Here is a 16,684-nt window from a genome sequence, read left to right as displayed (position 1 = left end):
TTCGATGAAATTGTTTAGTTTTATATAAATATGTATGTAGATATGAATAATATATACATTTCTTAATGTGGGTTGTACTTTACACATTTTGAAAGCCTCTACTCCAAACTGCATCTTTATCATCCTAAGAAATACAGTTATTATATGGGTAATAGTGATATTGGTTTGAACTCCAGATGGTTGTCTTGTCCTTTCAGGTCTCTTACAAGAATTTCATCAGAGCACTGTAGCAATATAGGTACAATATAGGAAATTAAAGGTAGTTCTTCTCTTCTTAGGCACACTTTATAAGCCACCTTCATCATCATGTCTAGATTGTATTACAGTGAAAGATTTGTGTGCACGTGTGTGTGTATGTGCCCACACATACAGAGAACAGGTCAGTAGGATTAAAAAAGCACCTATTTTCCTACAGTAAGTATAATAATATTATTTGGTCTTTAAACTGGCATTATTTCTGTTTAAAAAGAGGTTTGACAGATATCTGGGGCAAGAACTTCCATCCACACTTAAGACTTGACTTTCTTGCCCTTTTAAAGTAATGTGTATTAGCAGTTAAGACTTCCCTATCTAAGCTGAACAAGCTGTTTCCCTCATTTGCTATTAAGACCTAAACAGTTGTTATTTTACTAATGAGGACTATCACTAAGCTTGGATGAGTGACTGGAGGTGGTTTTTTATTTTTTCCTTTTTGTGACCATTAGTACGACATGAATTATTGCTAACTATATGTCCATTAGATTTCTAGCATTTTTACAGCTTGGATGACTGAAAACTCGATAGCCTTGAGTAGCACTTGCCATTTTCTCTGCCTGCTGCTAGTCTTTGGCAGCTACCATTGGGCTTTCTGCTTTTAGGAGTCTGACTACTTTAGATTTCTCATATAAGTGGAATCATACAGTATCTCTCCTATTACTGGCTTGTTTCATTTAGCATAATATTCTCAAGGTTTGTATATGTTGTAGCATATGATAAGACTTCTTTTTTAAAGCTAAATACTATTGAATTGTCCTTATCCATTCATCTGCTGCTGGACATTCAGGTTTTTCGTACCTCTTGGCTATTGTAAATAAAGCTCTCAGTAATGTTTTTATTTTTATTTTTTTTTGTATATACCCAGAAGTAGGATTACTGGATCATACGACTGTTCTATTTTTAGGTTTTTTTTTTTTTTGCGGAACCTCCATACTGTTTTCCACAGGAGCTGCATCATTTTATATTTCCATCAGTAGTGCACAAGGGTTCTAATTTCTCCACATCCTCGTCACACTTACTATTTTCTGTTTTGATAACAGATGTGATGTAGTACCCCATTGTAGTTTTGCTTTGCATTTCTTTGATGATGAATGTTGAGCATGCTTTTCATATACTTACATACTTGGAGAAATGTCTGTTCATATCCTTTGCCCAAACTCTGTAGGGTTTTGGGAATTTATTTTATATTTTGGATATTAACTCCAAATATGGTTTGCAAATATTTTCTATTCCATAGGTCCGTTCTGTTGATTGTTTGCTGTGCAGGAGTTATTTAGGTGACATAATCCCACATGTCTCATTTTGCTTTTATTGGTTGTGCTTTTGGTGTCATATCCAAGAAATCATTGCCAAAACCGATGTTATAAAACTTAACTTTTCCTCTGTATTTTCTTCTTGGAGATTTATGGTTTCAGGTTTTACATTTAGGTTTTTTTGAGTTGAGTCATTTTGAATTGATTTTTGTGTATTAATACACAAAACTGTAAGGGTCCAGTTTTACTCCTTCGCATGTGGGTATCCAGTTTTCTAGTACCATTTATCGAAGAGACTCTGTAGCCTCTTTTCCACTATGTAGTAGTCTTGCTGTTCTTGCTGAAGATCACTTGCCTATGTATGCGTGATTTTATTTCTGGGCTCTGATTCTGTTTCCTTGGTCTGTATGTCTTCCTGCCAGTACCGTACTATTTTTTTTTTTTTTTAAGATTTTATTTATTTTTTTGTCAGAGAGAGAGAGCGAGTGAGAGCGAGCACAGGCAGACAGAGTGGAAGGCAGAGTCAGAGGGAGAAGCAGGCTCCCTGCGGAGCAAGGAGCCCGATGTGGGACTCGATCCGAGGACGCTGGGATCATGACCTGAGCCAAAGGCAGCTGCTTAACCAACTGAGCCACCCAGGCGTCCCAGTACCATACTATTTTGATTACTGTACTTTTGTAATATGTTTTGAAGGAAGTGGGATATTTCCAGCTTTGTTGTTCTTTCTCCATACTATTTTGACTAGGAGTGCCTGGATGACTCAGTTGGTTAAATGTCTGCCTTCAGCTCAGGTCATGATCTCAGGGTGCTGGAATCAAACCCCAAGTTGGGCTCCCTGCTCAGCAGGAAGTCTCTTCTCACTTTCCCTCTTAAAAAAAAAATACTGTTTTGACTGTTGGAGGCCCTTTGTCATTCCACATGAATTTAGGGATTTTTTTTTGAAATGTTGGGGTTATCTTAAAGAAAATGGAGATACAGTAAACAGAATTGGAAGAGGGTTGACTAAGTTATTGAACACAGGGTCAGGAGACCTATCATCTATCTTTGTGAAATAGAAAAAGTTACTTAATTATCCTTGATTTATATTTGTCATAGATGATACCTGTGTTCCTTTCCAGTTATGATAGGATTCTCCCCCCCCCTTTTTTTTTTAAGATTTTATTTAAGAGAAAGCATGTGCACATGCATGCACAGAGGGACAGTGAGAGGGAAAAGCAGACTCCCCACTGAGCAAGGATCCTAGTGCAGGGCTTGATTCCAGGATCCTGAGATCATGACCTGAGCCAAAAGCAGATCTTTTACTGACTGAACCACCTAGCTGCTCCAGGATTCTATATTTTTATCAATTTTCTGATACTAAGAAATGGTCTCAAAGATTTCCAGAATATACACATTGAACTTTTTTTTTTCTTTTTAAGATTTTGTTTTTAAGTAATCTCTATACCCAGTGTGGGGCTTGAACTCACAACCCCAAGATCAAGAGTTGCATGCTCTGCTGACTGAGCCAGCTGGGCGGCTCACACTGAGCTATTCTGAAATATACTAATATCCAATTTAGAGAACTGTTTTCAGTTCTTTTTTGATTATTAGTATCTCTGGCAGTTTCTAGAAGTGATTGTGTAATTGAATGCTTAGTAAAGACTGATGAAAAGTTGGGGAAGAGGAAAGGAGGAAGTGTGTGCAAGGGGATTTCAGTTAATAGGAGTAGTGTGTGCAGGTTCCTGAATCTGAGAAGAATTTGGCATATTTAAGAAGTGTGAAAAGTGGGAGGATAGTAAGAAATGAGGAAAAAATTTTACGTAATGACCTTTGTTAACCATGATATGGAGAAAGTATATTGGAGATTATTGGAAAGTTTTAGTAATGGAGTGATAAGATTTTATTACATTCTAGAAGGATCACTTTGGGCTCTTATGTGAAAACAGCAGATTTTGGGGGCTGTTGGTTGGGAAAGAAACTTGGAGATGAGTCAAAAGGCTGTTTCAGAAATTCATGAGAGTAGCTTATTCTGGCTGGGTTGATGGTGATAGTTGAGTTGGCAAGAAGTGGATACATTTGAGCTGTGCTTTGGAGGTAGGGTTGACAACTTGCTGGTAGATTGGATATGATGACTTAAGGGAGAAGGGAAGGAAAGGACAAGAATCCGTCTGAGGGATGACGTGAATACTTGGATTGCTGGGGTATGATTCTGTGTTCTTAGATGGGAAAAACTAGAGGATAAGTTTGGAGGTGAAATAGGGTTAGATGGGAGGATCAAAAATTTGCTTTTGACTGTGTTAAATATAAAATGCACATGAGACATTTTAGTAGATGTGTCTAGAAGATAGTTGGCATTCCTAAGAGTGGCCTGGGCAGGTAGTAATTATTTAGGAGCTAGCTGCAATGTAGATGATAAATGGTTAAGGTTATTTAAGAGAGGAAGAGAAAAGAGAGGGAAAAGAGAAGGGCCCTAGGATCCAGCCTGAAGGACACCAGCATTCACAGGGCATTTTAAGGAGAGAGAGCAAGTAGAGGAAGCTAAGAGACTCTTGTAAGGTAGGAGGAAAACCCAGGAAAGTGTTGTATTAAAAAACCAGGAAAGCCTTTCAAGAGGAAGGGGAGGGAGCAGTGATTGGTTTGTTTCTAGTGCTGCTAAAGAGATCATGAACAAAAAGGATAGACTAGTGACCTCTGGTTCTGGAAACATGGTGTTCATATAGGTGAACTTAACAAGAGCTATTTTGGTAGAGGAGTGGGAACAGAAACCAGACCTTGGAGTAGATCAAATTGTGAATAGTAGGTGATAAATATTCATGGCATGTGTAATAAGCAGTCATTTCTCTGTCATGTAAAAAGAGGTTTCAGCCAAACAAGTGAACTTTTTTCCAAGTGTGTTTCCTATATGCTGAAATTATTTTAAACTTTTTGGTTTCCCACACAGAATAATAGTAAAATTAGAATTACATAAAGCCTCTAATTTTTTGCTTATTCCTTTTATAAAAGTATATTTTGCATTCAATGGACAGCAAATGTGTAGATTTGAAATTTATTTTAATAAATTTCTTACTTATTTATTACTTATTTTTTTAGGTGTTTTTGGACTGTTAAAGAATACTAAGACTAAACTGGAGGACACCGAGGCATACTGTATTCCTTTTTAAAAAAGATTTTATTGGTCAGAAAGAGCATGCATGTACATAAGCAGGGGGAGTGGTAGGCAGAGGGAGAAGCAGGCTCCCCCCTGAGCAAGGAGCCAATGCTTGACTTGATCCCAGGACCTTGAGATCAAGACCTGAGCCAAAGGCAGACACCTAACTGACTGAGCCACTCAGACATCCCAGGCCTACTATATTCTAACTCCATATTTGTGGAGAATCTTTCCTAGATTCTTTGGACCTGTACTTGGAATTCATATTTTGCTTATTTTTGTGGTATTTGAGTATGATAATGTGAACTGAGAATTGTAACACAACTATCTTAAGTGCAGATAGATGTTCTGGTAATTTTTTGATCTCTAAAAATGTTCATAATATGCATTTTGAATGTTAAAGAAAAGCAGGAGTTAAGATTGTGTGTGTGTGTGTGTGTGTGTGGTGTGTGTGTGTGTGGATAAAGAGCAAGAGAGAAAGAGAACAATTTTTATAAAGTCATATACAGTGAAATTTAGAGTTATGTAAATATTTTAATGTTAGTGCACCAGAAAAGTATATCCATGTGTTAGTCAGCTTTTGCTGCAGGAACTACATACTCCAGAGGCTTAATGACTTAGAACGATAGGAACATACCTAAGGGATGTAGGTCAGGTGTGACTGCTTTAGATTGCCATTCTTTTTGTGGGTCGGCTCCATGCATATTCTTATTCTGGGATCCAGACTGAAGGAGACTTTCTGGGACATGTTCTCATGGCAGATTGCAAAAGTCCCAGAGAACAAATCAAATCACATATTTGCATTCAAAGTTTCTGCTCATATGTGATAAGCTCATACATTTGCTTATGTTCCATTGGTCAAAGCACTTATGTGGCCAGATCAAAGATAATGGGATGGAGATTCTATTTCTCTGTGGGAAGAGTGAGTAAATAATTGAAAAGTTTAATATGTAATCTGCCACAGTTTGTAAGGAAAAAGCCATTCCCTATCCCAGTATCTTTATATAGGTTATTGTACTTCATAAAATAAATTTTCAGTGTTAGGGGTGCCTACCTGGGTGGCTAAGTTGGTTAAGGATCCATCTCTGGCTTTCAGCTGGGGTCATGGGATCAAGCCCCACCTTGGTCTCTGTACTCAGCATGGGGTCGGCTTGTCCTCCCTCTGCTCCTCTCCTTCAAATAAATAAATAAATAAATAGAATCTTAAAACAACAACAACAACAACAACAAAACACGGAGTTTCATTGCTGCATCAGATGCTGGAGAGAATTTTCTTATACCACAGAATCCTAGAATGACAGTTAGAAGTTGTAGGTTCTTCTATTTAACTCCTGATTATAACTTTGTAGAACTTTTCAGTACATCAGTTTCTCTGAAAAAGAGCAACAATAACATTGTGTCTATCTTCTGTATGCATATTTTATGAATAATATGAGAACTTGTGAAAATTCTTTTAGTGTTTAGTTTTGGTGCTTGCTTTTCTGTTCCGGTTAGTTTTGGTGCTTGCTTTTCTGTTCCGGACCGTTGCCTGAATTCTAATAATGAGCATTGTGTTAAAAAAACAAAAACAAACTTAGTGTAAATATCCAGAGGTTTCCTAATACGAGGTAAATGAGTATGTGCATTTGAAGTGGCTGTTCTAGGATATGTTGAGTCTCTGTGTGTTATAGATGAGAAAACTTAGTGAAAGCCTAAAAGACCCTTCTAGTGGTCTACCATTAGGAATTTCCAGCGTCTGGAGACATTTTTGGTTTTCAAAATTAGGGGAGTTGTGCTACTAGCATCTTGTGGGTAGAGGCCATGGGTGCTGCTAACCATCCTATAATGCACAGACGGCCCCCACAACAAAGAAGTACCTAGCTATGTATGTCAGCAAGTGCTAATATTTGTTCTGACTACCTCAGTAGCACATTGTCATTATAGTGTATCTAAAACTATTATGCCTTCTGTTGATGTAAGTATTATAGGAATGTATTTTTTTCAGATCCAGGTCTGTCATTTTGCAAATTTCCCAGAGATTTCATCAAATCATAATCTATGATGAGCTGTCTAAGTTGTGCTGTGCACAGCCTACAGGGGCCCTGTTCAGCTGCTTTGGGCCAGGTGCCTTTCTGAGCGCTAGAAATACGGTGATAGGGAAGAGCCACGATTTTTGCCTGTATGGTGCAAGTGCAAAGGTGAAGACACAGATGATAAACCCCTGAAACACATAAATGAATGAGCTAATTATAAAAAATGATAATTGCTATGAGGAGAAAAGTATGCTAAGGTAATAAGGTGAGAGAATTTTGAAAACACTTTTTTTTAGAGCAGTTTTTAGGTTCCCAGAAAAATTGAGGGGAAACAGATTTTTCTGCATACTCCCTACCCTCACACATAACCTAGCCTCCTCTACTGTCAACATCCCCCACCAGAGTGCTGTCTTTGTTAAAATTGATGAGCCTGTATTGACACATTTAATTACCTGAAGTTCATAGTTTACAGTTTACTCTTGATATTGTATATACTGTGAGTTTGGACAAATGTATGACATCTATCCATCATTATGGTATTATGCAGAGTACTTTCACTTTCAATGCCCTAAAATTCCTGGGTGCTCTGTTAGCGCACCCCCCACCCCCCCTCAGTTCTTTAGCTATTGTTAAGGAAATCATGTTTGAGGTGAGGCCTGAGTGATAAGGAACCAGCAAAGAGATAGGAGAAGAGTATTTCCAGGTAGAGGAAACAAGCTAGTATAGGGGGCCACAGGTAGAATAAGCTTTTTCTCCTCTGTGGCTTCTGTCCCCTCCTGTCTCCTCCCTGCTCCTTTTCTTCACCCTGAGGATTGAAAGAAAGCCAGTGCAATTAGAGCATGAGGAGCAAGAAGAAAAAGTGAAATGAGTTGAGGTCAGTAGGCCAGGCAGGGACCAGATCATATAGGTATATAGAAGGAGTTTAGATTTTATTTTAATAAAATCCGCTGGGAAGTGGAAGTGGAAGTGGCCTTTGAGGTGTTTAAACAGGAGGGAGGGATTGTGATTTTTAAAAGATCACTTTGGATGTGGAGAATAAACTTTGAGAAGACAAAATGGAAGGACAGGAACCTGTTGAATATTCTAGATGAGAAAAGATCTTGGCTTGAAACAGGGTGGTAGTAGCAGTAGAAATGGAGGGATTCCCATCGACTTGGGGGATTCCCGTTGACTTGTTGGAAGTCAAGCCAGGAGGACTTCCTGATGAAAGGTGGAGTGAAGAAAAGAGGGCAATCAAGGATGATTATTGGATATTTTAACTGCACAAAAAGTGGGATTGCTAAGGTTGGAGGCAGGCTTAAAAAGGGGGAAATCAGGAGTTTCGTTTTAAAATGTGAGATTGGAGATTCTGTTTAGTCATCTTAAAGGAGATAATTGAATATGTAGTAACTATATCACTATATGATTTTTTTTTTAAAGATTCTATTTATTTATTTGACAGAGATCACAAGTAGGCAGAGAGGCAGACAGAGAGAGAGGAGGAAGCAGGCTCCCCGCTGAGCAGAGAGCCCGATGTGGGGCTTGATCCCAGGACCTGAGCCGAAGGCAGAAGCTTTAACCCACTGAGCCACCCAGGCACCCCCACTATATGATTTTTAATGTAGTACTATTTGCTTATTGAAGCTAAAGACTTTTATTAAAGCTAGAAGGAATTTTAGACTGGCCAGTTTGAGATTAAAAATGACAACAAGGTTATGTTTAGAAGTTACGAGATGGTAAAATGTTTTTAGAATTTAGAATTTATCCAGTTCCTTTTGTGTTCTAGTGGTTATCTGTTTCTTTTTATACTATGTGTTTTTATTTATCATTTTCACTCGATAGGGTGGTATTTTCTAAATAAAATGTTTGTGCTCTTTGTTTTACTAATAAATAATCGACTGAATGTGATTTTTTCATCCTTACGAATGAACTCATTATATTGCCTTGAAAACCTGTATTTGATTTTCCTTTTTAACCCAGAAGCCAAAAGCCTGAACAAAAGAACCATTTCTCTTCACATCTGTTTTTAACATTTTCTGTGAGGAATCATGGATTGAGAGAATCAGAACCTTAGATTGTGGAATGACAGAGTTGAAAAGACTCTCTGAAACCATCTTGTTTACTTCCCTCAATTTACTAAAGAGGAAATTGTGTGTTTTTGTTCCTAATGAAAATTTGTCCTTTCTGTATTGTTTCTCTTGGAGTGGAAGTTCTTTGCTGAAAATGAGAAGATGGTTTATGGAGAGACCAGTGCATCTGTATGTACTACCTACCTGGGAGGTGGTTTCAGTAAGAAAACTCATTGGATCATTTAAGCAATGAAAACTTTTCTACTGCTCTAGTTTTCCCTTGTGTCTCTTCTTCATTCATTGCAACTTCCATTCTATATTTAATAATCTGTATACAGTACTGTCCCTTGCTTAATTTCAGAGTTGTTAGGAAGGGAGGTAGGAAAGAAGGAAGATAGATTTACAGAAAGCTGTGTAATTTTGAGACTGAAATGAAAGACAAAATATTAACTTAGTACCTTCCAGGGACTTAATGAGTTCCATACACTGATTTTCTGTTTGTTTGGTTTTGGAGGAAGGATTCTTTTCTTGAAATTTCCAGTTTGAAGTCAAAGTATGTGAACTGCTAGCAAATAGAGTGTATCCATCTGAATAATTGTAATAGCACTCTCACAGACAGCATCTCATTTGCTTCTCAGAATTGCACTCTGAAGTAGGAAGACCAGATATGATCTCTTTTTAAAAGTGGATGAAAGTGAGATTTAGAAAGCTTAGAGTAATTTGCCCAAGGTCACATGGCTAAATGAGAGCATGTGTTAGGTCTTCTGACTGCACTTTCTGCTTAACAACGCTGCCTTTATGAAAATTGCCAGCAGGCTGACTTCATGTTTCTCAATTCCAAACTCAACCACTGGACTTGTTTTTTGACAGACTTGTTGTATATACCTCGTTTTCTCTTACACTAGGATAATTTTGCTTCTCAGATGCATTCTAACCTTTCAGTGGATTTTTTATTTTGAAAGTACATAAACATCACGTTACCGTGGTGTGTTCTTTCACATTTCTAATGATTTTGCATCATTTTCTTAGAGTATTTGTTCCTTATTTATTTATTTATTTATTTACTTACTTACTTAAAGATTTTACTTATTTGGGAGAGAGAAAACAAGCAAGCTTGCACAAGTTGTGGAGGGGAGGGGCAGAGGGAGAAGCAGACTCTCTGCTGAGCAGGGATCCCATCATGGGACTTGATCCCAGAACCCAGGACCCCAGGATCATGACCTCACCCAAAGGCAGATGCTTAACCAACTGAGCCACCCAGGTACTCCTATTCCCTCTTTTAAAAATACAAAACTTCAGTAGATTGCATAGGCTTTAAAAAAAGGTGGTAGTTTCCCTTAGATTTTCTAGCTGTGTTAAATGCCAGTCGTGCATAAGGATAAGAATGTTGTAGGAAAAATAAGAGGGGGTGTCTTTTTTTAAAAAATAAAAAACAAGTTAAATGAAATTTTGAATTCATAAAAATAAGGTTTAAAGGTAATTGTATCCATTACAGAGTGATATGTCTTTTTATGCAGCTGTTTATCAGCAGATTCCTTTAACTCTGTGAATCTATTTTGGAATGCTTATCTTGTCACCTTTGGCCCTTTAAGGAAAATAAACACAAATGCCAGGATATAATTCTCACCTACTAAATCAGAATCTTTGGGTCCTGGATGAGTATATTTTTAAAAATCTTCGCAAGTGACTAAGCTCCTTACTACTGTTTAAAAATTATAGTTCAAGGGGCGCCTGGGTGGCTCAGTCGTTAAGCGTCTGTGGTCATGATCCCAGGGTCCTGGGATCGAGCCCCACATTAGGTTCCCTGCTTTGCGGGAAGCCTGCTTCTCTCTCTCTCTCCCACTCTCTCTCCCCCACTTCCTGCTTGTGTTTCTGCTCTCACTGTCTGTCTCTCTCTCTCTGTATCAAATAAATAAAATCTTTAAAAAAAATTAGTTCTTTTTTTTTTTTTTTAAAGATTTATTTATTTTTAGAAAGCATGCGCAAGAGGGAGGGTCAGAGGGAGAAAGGAGAGAGAATGTCAAGCTGACTTTGTATCTAGCACAGAGCCTGACATGGGGCTCAATCTCACGACTGAGATGATGACCTGAGCCAAAACCAAGAGTTGATGCTTAACCAACTGTGCCACCCAGGTGCCCCTGTAGTTCTCTTATTTAAAATAACATGTTAAAAACTTCTCAGGAGCATGGTTTGCAAAAAGGCAAATCTCTACGCATTCTCTGAGGAATATTTAGGAAATCGAGTTAGATTTCTTGCTGTTTGTTAAAGGAAAATGTCACATTTACTCACAGTTCACTATTTTAAAAAAAAGTTGAGGTAATTCATATATAAAAATCTACCCATTTAAAGGGTACAATTAAAAAGTTTTAGTATATTCACAGAATTGTGCAACCATTACAACATTCTAGTTTAAAACATTTTTATTATCTCTAAAAGAAACCTTTAACCCATTAACTATCATTCCTGTCCCCACACCTGAACTCTAGGCAGCTGATTTCCAGTATACTTTCTGTCTCTACAGATTTTCCTGTTGTAGATTTTTTTTATAATGGAATCATGGGATGTGTGGTGTTTTATGACCAGCTCTTTTAATTAGCATAATGTTTTCAATGTTCATTTGTGTTGTATCATGTATCAGAACTTCATTCTCTTTTATGGCTGAATAATATTCCATTGTATGGTTGTACTATATTGAAAAAATGTTTCTGTTTTGTGTGCCCATGTGACTTCATTTCTCTTGGGTATATACACAGGAGTCATTTTTCTGGACTATGTGTTAACTCTGTTAACATTTTGAGGAGCTGCCAGACTGTGTTCTCTAGCAGCTGTACTATTTTACATCCCCACTAGCAATGTTTGAAGGTTCCACTTTTTCCATGTCCTGGCTGGCAATTAGTTTTGCCTGTCTTTATTCTTTTTTTTAAACATATATATGTATATTTAAAGATGTTATTTATTTGACAGAGCATGAGCAAGGGGCAGAAGCAAGGGAAGAGGAAGAAGCAGGCTCCCTGCTGGGCTGATGCTGGACTTGGTCCCAGGACCCTATCTTTTTGAATATACCAAGTGGTATCTCATTGTAGTCACAGTGGACTCTTGAATTTTTTTTTTTTTTTTAAGATTTTTAAGATTTTACGTATTTGAGAGAGAGAGTGCGCAAGCAGAGGGAGCAGCAGGCAGAGGGAGAAGCAGGCTCCCCGCTGAGCAAGGAGCCTGCCGTGGGCTCTGTCCAGGACCCTTGGATCATGACCTGAGCCAAAGGGAGGTGCTCAACTCACTGAGCCACCCAGGCATCCCTGACTCTTGATTCTTTATCAGGAGATCTACCTAGGTTAGCTGTGGGTGAAGATTTTAATTATTATTATTTTTAAAATCAATTAATTTTAAAAGATTATTTATTTATTTATTTGATAGAGAGAGAGAGAGAGAGAGAGACCACAAGTAGGCAGAGAGGCAGGAGAGAGAGAGAGGGTGAAGCAGGCTCCCTGCTGAGCAGAGACCCGACACAGGGCTCGATCCCAGGGCCTTGAGATCATGACCTGAGCCGAAGGCAGAGGCTTAACCCACTGAGCCACCAGGTACCCCTGAAGATTTTAATTATTTAACCTCTTTGAAGACTCTGGAAATAGAAATAAAAATCAAACCTATTAAAACCTCAAGTTGTGTCTGTTCAACTTCTAATGGTCTGTTCTTTTTGTCTGTTCTGTTAAACTACTTTAAGCTACTATCCTCTATCATCTGGAATACTGGGCTAGATCTCCTAATAGGGCTTTCTGTTTTGTTTCTTGTTTTTATCCAGTGTATTCCTCACACAGTTGCTAAAGAGAAATCTTAAAAATGCAGAGTTTTTGTTAACCATTTCCATTTTCAAAAATACATTTGCTTCCCATTGCACTTAGGACAAAATCCCCACTCTTTTTCATAATCTGCAGGATTCTGATGATCTCAACTCTCTGGTTGTCTAAATTCATTTCAGGATGTTCTCTTTCTTGGTCAGTGAGCCTCAACCACATTGTCCTTATTTCCTTAAACAGGCTAGGTTCTCTGCAGCTAGAGAGCCTTCAGATGTGGCTATTTTCTCTGCCCAGAGTGGTGTTAGGTCCACACCTCTGGCTAACTGCTGCTTATTCTTTAGTATTTAGGTTAAATATCACTTTCTTAGAGAAACTTTTCACAAATTCTCTGCCTCTTCTTCATTCTATTTCATCTTTTCCATTCTTATATTTAAGCATACCATTTATATTTCATCACAATACACACTGTAACTTGTAATTATATCTATCTATATATAAAGATTTTATTTATTTATTTGACAGAAATCACAAGTAGGCAGAGAGGCAGACAGAGAAAGAGGGGGAAGTGGGCTTCTTGATGAGCAGGGGGAGCCCATTGCGGGGTTCAATCCCAGGACCCTGAGATCATGACCTGAGCCGAAGGCAGATACTTAATCTGAGCCACCCAGGTGCCCCGCCCGCAATTATATGTTTGTATGATGTTAATAATTATTTTTGCTTGTAGACTGTGTTCTGTGGTGGAACAGGTCTTGCTTTTGTCACCCCTTTTGTCATCCTCAGATTCTAGCCCAGTCTTTTTGATTCATGGTGGACGTATAACACATAATTGTCGAATGAGTTTGTCAGTAGCCAATATAGTGTTCTAGGTCTAAATGGTCTCAGGCAGTTTCCATAAAAAGATTTTTGTATAGAAAGAGAATATTGGGGTATGCTATTTTGATATTCAGGGAAAATTAGTTAACATATTTGTTTAATCTGTGATAGAATAAGTATTTTTATTATTAGAAGAATGATAGCTCATATTTATTGGGCATGTACAATGTATGAGGCAACTTTCCAAACTCTTTTGCACATATTGTCTCATTCATCCCCAGAGAAGCCTTATAGAGTAGGCATTAGTAGTATCTGTTTTACAGATGGGGAAACTGAGGTTCCACTGAATTTATGTGAGTGATACATTGGGACATTTATTGGAGGATTTAATATACTACTTCTCTTCATGGGACTGGATTTTCCTTTCATTGGTTTATTGTCAGAAGTGTGATTTGGCAGTTTGGTTATTTGTCTTTAATATATTTTAAAGGACATTGTTTTCATAGATGGTCAAAATTATGGAAAAAGAGACCCTTGATAGGTGGTAGTGATCATTGTAATTGTGGAATTGACTTTTTTTTTTTTTAAAGATTTTATTTATTTATTTGACAGAGAGAAATCACAAGTAGTAGATGGAGAGGCAGGCAGAGAGAGAGAGAGGGAAGCAGGCTCCCTGCTGAGCAGAGAGCCCGATGCGGGACTCGATCCCAGGACCCTGAGATCATGACCTGAGCCGAAGGCAGCGGCTTAACCCACTGAGCCACCCAGGAGCCCCTATGGAATTGACTCTTAAGTAGCTTCAAATGAAATATCTACGTGCACAATTACATTCATTTCCCTGTGTGTGATAGTCCTTTATTTGAGGCAATGGAGAAGTTAATTTACTTTATTCCTTAAGAAGCAATTTCTTTCTTTTTTTTTTTTTTTTTTTTTTAAAGAAAGAGGACTAGAAATCACATATAGTTGACTCTTGAATGATACAGGCTTAAACTGCATAGGTCTGCTTATATGTAGATTTTTTTTTTTTTTTGAAATATGCAGTACCAGTACTGTAAATATATATTCTCTTATTTATGATTTTTTAATAGTTTCTTTAGCCTGCTTCATTGTAAGAATACAGTATATAATATACAAAATGTGTATTGATCAACTATTTTTGTTATTGGTAAGGCTTCTGATCCATAGTAGACGATCAGGAATTAAGTTTTTAAGGAATTTTTACTATATTGGGGGGGGTGGGGGATTATACATGGTTTTTTGACTACATGGGGTGGGGAGGTGGTGGGGTCATGCCTCATCCCTGGGTTGTTCAAGGGTTAACTGTACTTTAAAATTAAAATCTCCAGTCTAGGAATCTGTTTTTCTTTATGAAAAAGATTCTGGGGCACACTTAAAATTTGAGAACTAGTGATTATAGCCTTCTCCTTTTCATGATACATATGTATAGGCTCTAGACTGATGGAACTTCAGAGTAAAGGGTCCAGAGTAGCTGTTTTTATCTGTAAATGGAGTATCAGACAGTATGTCTTGTAGTGTGGTAGTGAGAATGCTACCTGCACGATACCAGTGAGAACAATGCCGGGTACATAGAAAGTACTTAAAATGTTGGATATGACACATCATCGGAAGCCTGTATTTTTGTCAGAAAGAAAAGATTTGCTTAAATTTCACCTCAGAAAGGCAGACTGTTCTATCCAAAGGACAAGGCATAATCTATTGGATATTGTTCTTAAAAGACTTTGTAATCATCTTAAAAAAAGATTGTTATGATCTGTTTATGCAAACCTAAATATAATGCCTATCCCCTACATTTAAAAAAGTTTGGAGTGATGTATTTGCTCAATAAATAAGGAAAGGAATGAGTAAATGATTGTATCTGAGTTTTAGCACTGCTAGCCAGCTGTGTGATTTTGGCCAATTTTCTTTATTTCTTTGGGCCTCATTTTCTTAATATTGAAATGAAGTTGTTGGAGTTAAGTGATATCTAATGGTTTCTCAACCTTCACATTTTTTTAAAAAAGATTTTATTTATTGGGGTGCCTGGGTGGCTCAGTGGGTTAAAGCCTCTGTCTTCGGCTCAGGTCATGATCCCAGGATCCTGGGATCGAGCCCCACATTGGGCTCTCTGCTCGGTGGGGAGCCTGCTTCTTCCTCTCTCTCTGCCTGCCTCTCTGCCTACTTACGATCTCTGTCAAATAAATAAATCTTAAAAAATGAAAAGATTTTATTTATTTATTTGACAGAGACACACAGCAAGAGAGGGAACACAAGCCAGGGGAGGGGCCGAGAGAAGCAGGCTTCTGCAGGAAGCCCGAGGCAGGGCTCAATTCCAGCACCCTGGGATCATGACCTGAGCTGAGGGCAGACGCTTAACCAACTGAGCTGCCCAGGCGCCCATCAACCTTCACATTTCTGTGGTCCCCCCACTTTAGTTTTGTTAGAGGAGAAAAGATGAGTGAGAGTCATAATTAGTTTTTCATGGATTGGTCTAATTAGGTATCTTTGCTTAAATAACTCTACTTAATAGCTACTTTTATCACTTTTAGCAAATGTGTTGTTATTTAGTGAAGCCGTTTCTGTGCTTCAGTATATAATCTCAGAGGAAGCAGTTTGGTAAAAGGGAAAAAAAAAGGGAGAGTTTTGGGTTCAGAGATACCTCAGTTTGAACCTCTGATCTCTTCTACATCATTATTTCCCAATATTTTTGAGTAAAAAACAAAACAACAAAAAACCTTATTGAAGTGTAATATGCATATAGAAAAGTACATATTTTGTAAACGGATAGTGCCATAAATTTGTATAAAGTGGGCACCACCTGTGTAACCAGTACCCCTAGAACTCCCCTTAATGCCTTCCCTCTTCCATAGTGATGCCTGTCCCTTTTCCAGAGGTAACCATTGTCTTGACTTCTAGCGGTAGAGATTAGTTTTCCTGTTTTTGTACTTTATGTCATCGGAACCATTCAGTATATACTTTTAAAAACATTTTTTATATTTTATTAACATGTAATGTATTCTTTGCTTCAAGGTCTGTGAATCATCAGTTTTACACAGTTCACAGCACTCACCATAGCACATACCCTCCATAACTCAGCTACCCTATATCTCCCCACCAAACCCCTAGCAACCCCCAGTTTGTTTACTGAGGCTAAGACTCTCTTACAGTTAGTCTCCCTCGTCAGTTCCATTTTGTTTCATTTTTCTTATATCTGGCTTCTTTCACTCAGTATCATATTTGTGAAATTCATTTGTACTTCTGTAGCTATAGTTCATCTTAGCTTTCTGTGACTGTAACATATGTATACTATTAAGACTAGTGGGTTGTTTCAAGTTTTGGACTATTAAAAAACTATTTCTGTGGATATTCTAGTGCTTGTCTTCTG

At 37.8% G+C, this 16,684-nt stretch overlaps 1 protein-coding gene across 5 annotated transcripts in view; it reads left to right on the top strand.

Annotated features, from left to right (window-relative positions):
- Window positions 1–16,684, top strand: part of ADIPOR2 (adiponectin receptor 2) — a 101,595-nt gene that overhangs the window by 55,211 nt on the left and 29,700 nt on the right. The gene's annotated exons all lie outside the window — the stretch shown is intronic.

Source organism: Mustela lutreola, chromosome 8 (genome assembly GCF_030435805.1).
Source record: "Mustela lutreola isolate mMusLut2 chromosome 8, mMusLut2.pri, whole genome shotgun sequence".
In the NCBI taxonomy this organism is placed as follows: Eukaryota; Metazoa; Chordata; class Mammalia; order Carnivora; family Mustelidae; genus Mustela; species Mustela lutreola.
The sequence above is the reverse complement of the archived record's forward strand: the minus strand, read 5'-3'. Positions and strand labels throughout refer to the sequence as shown.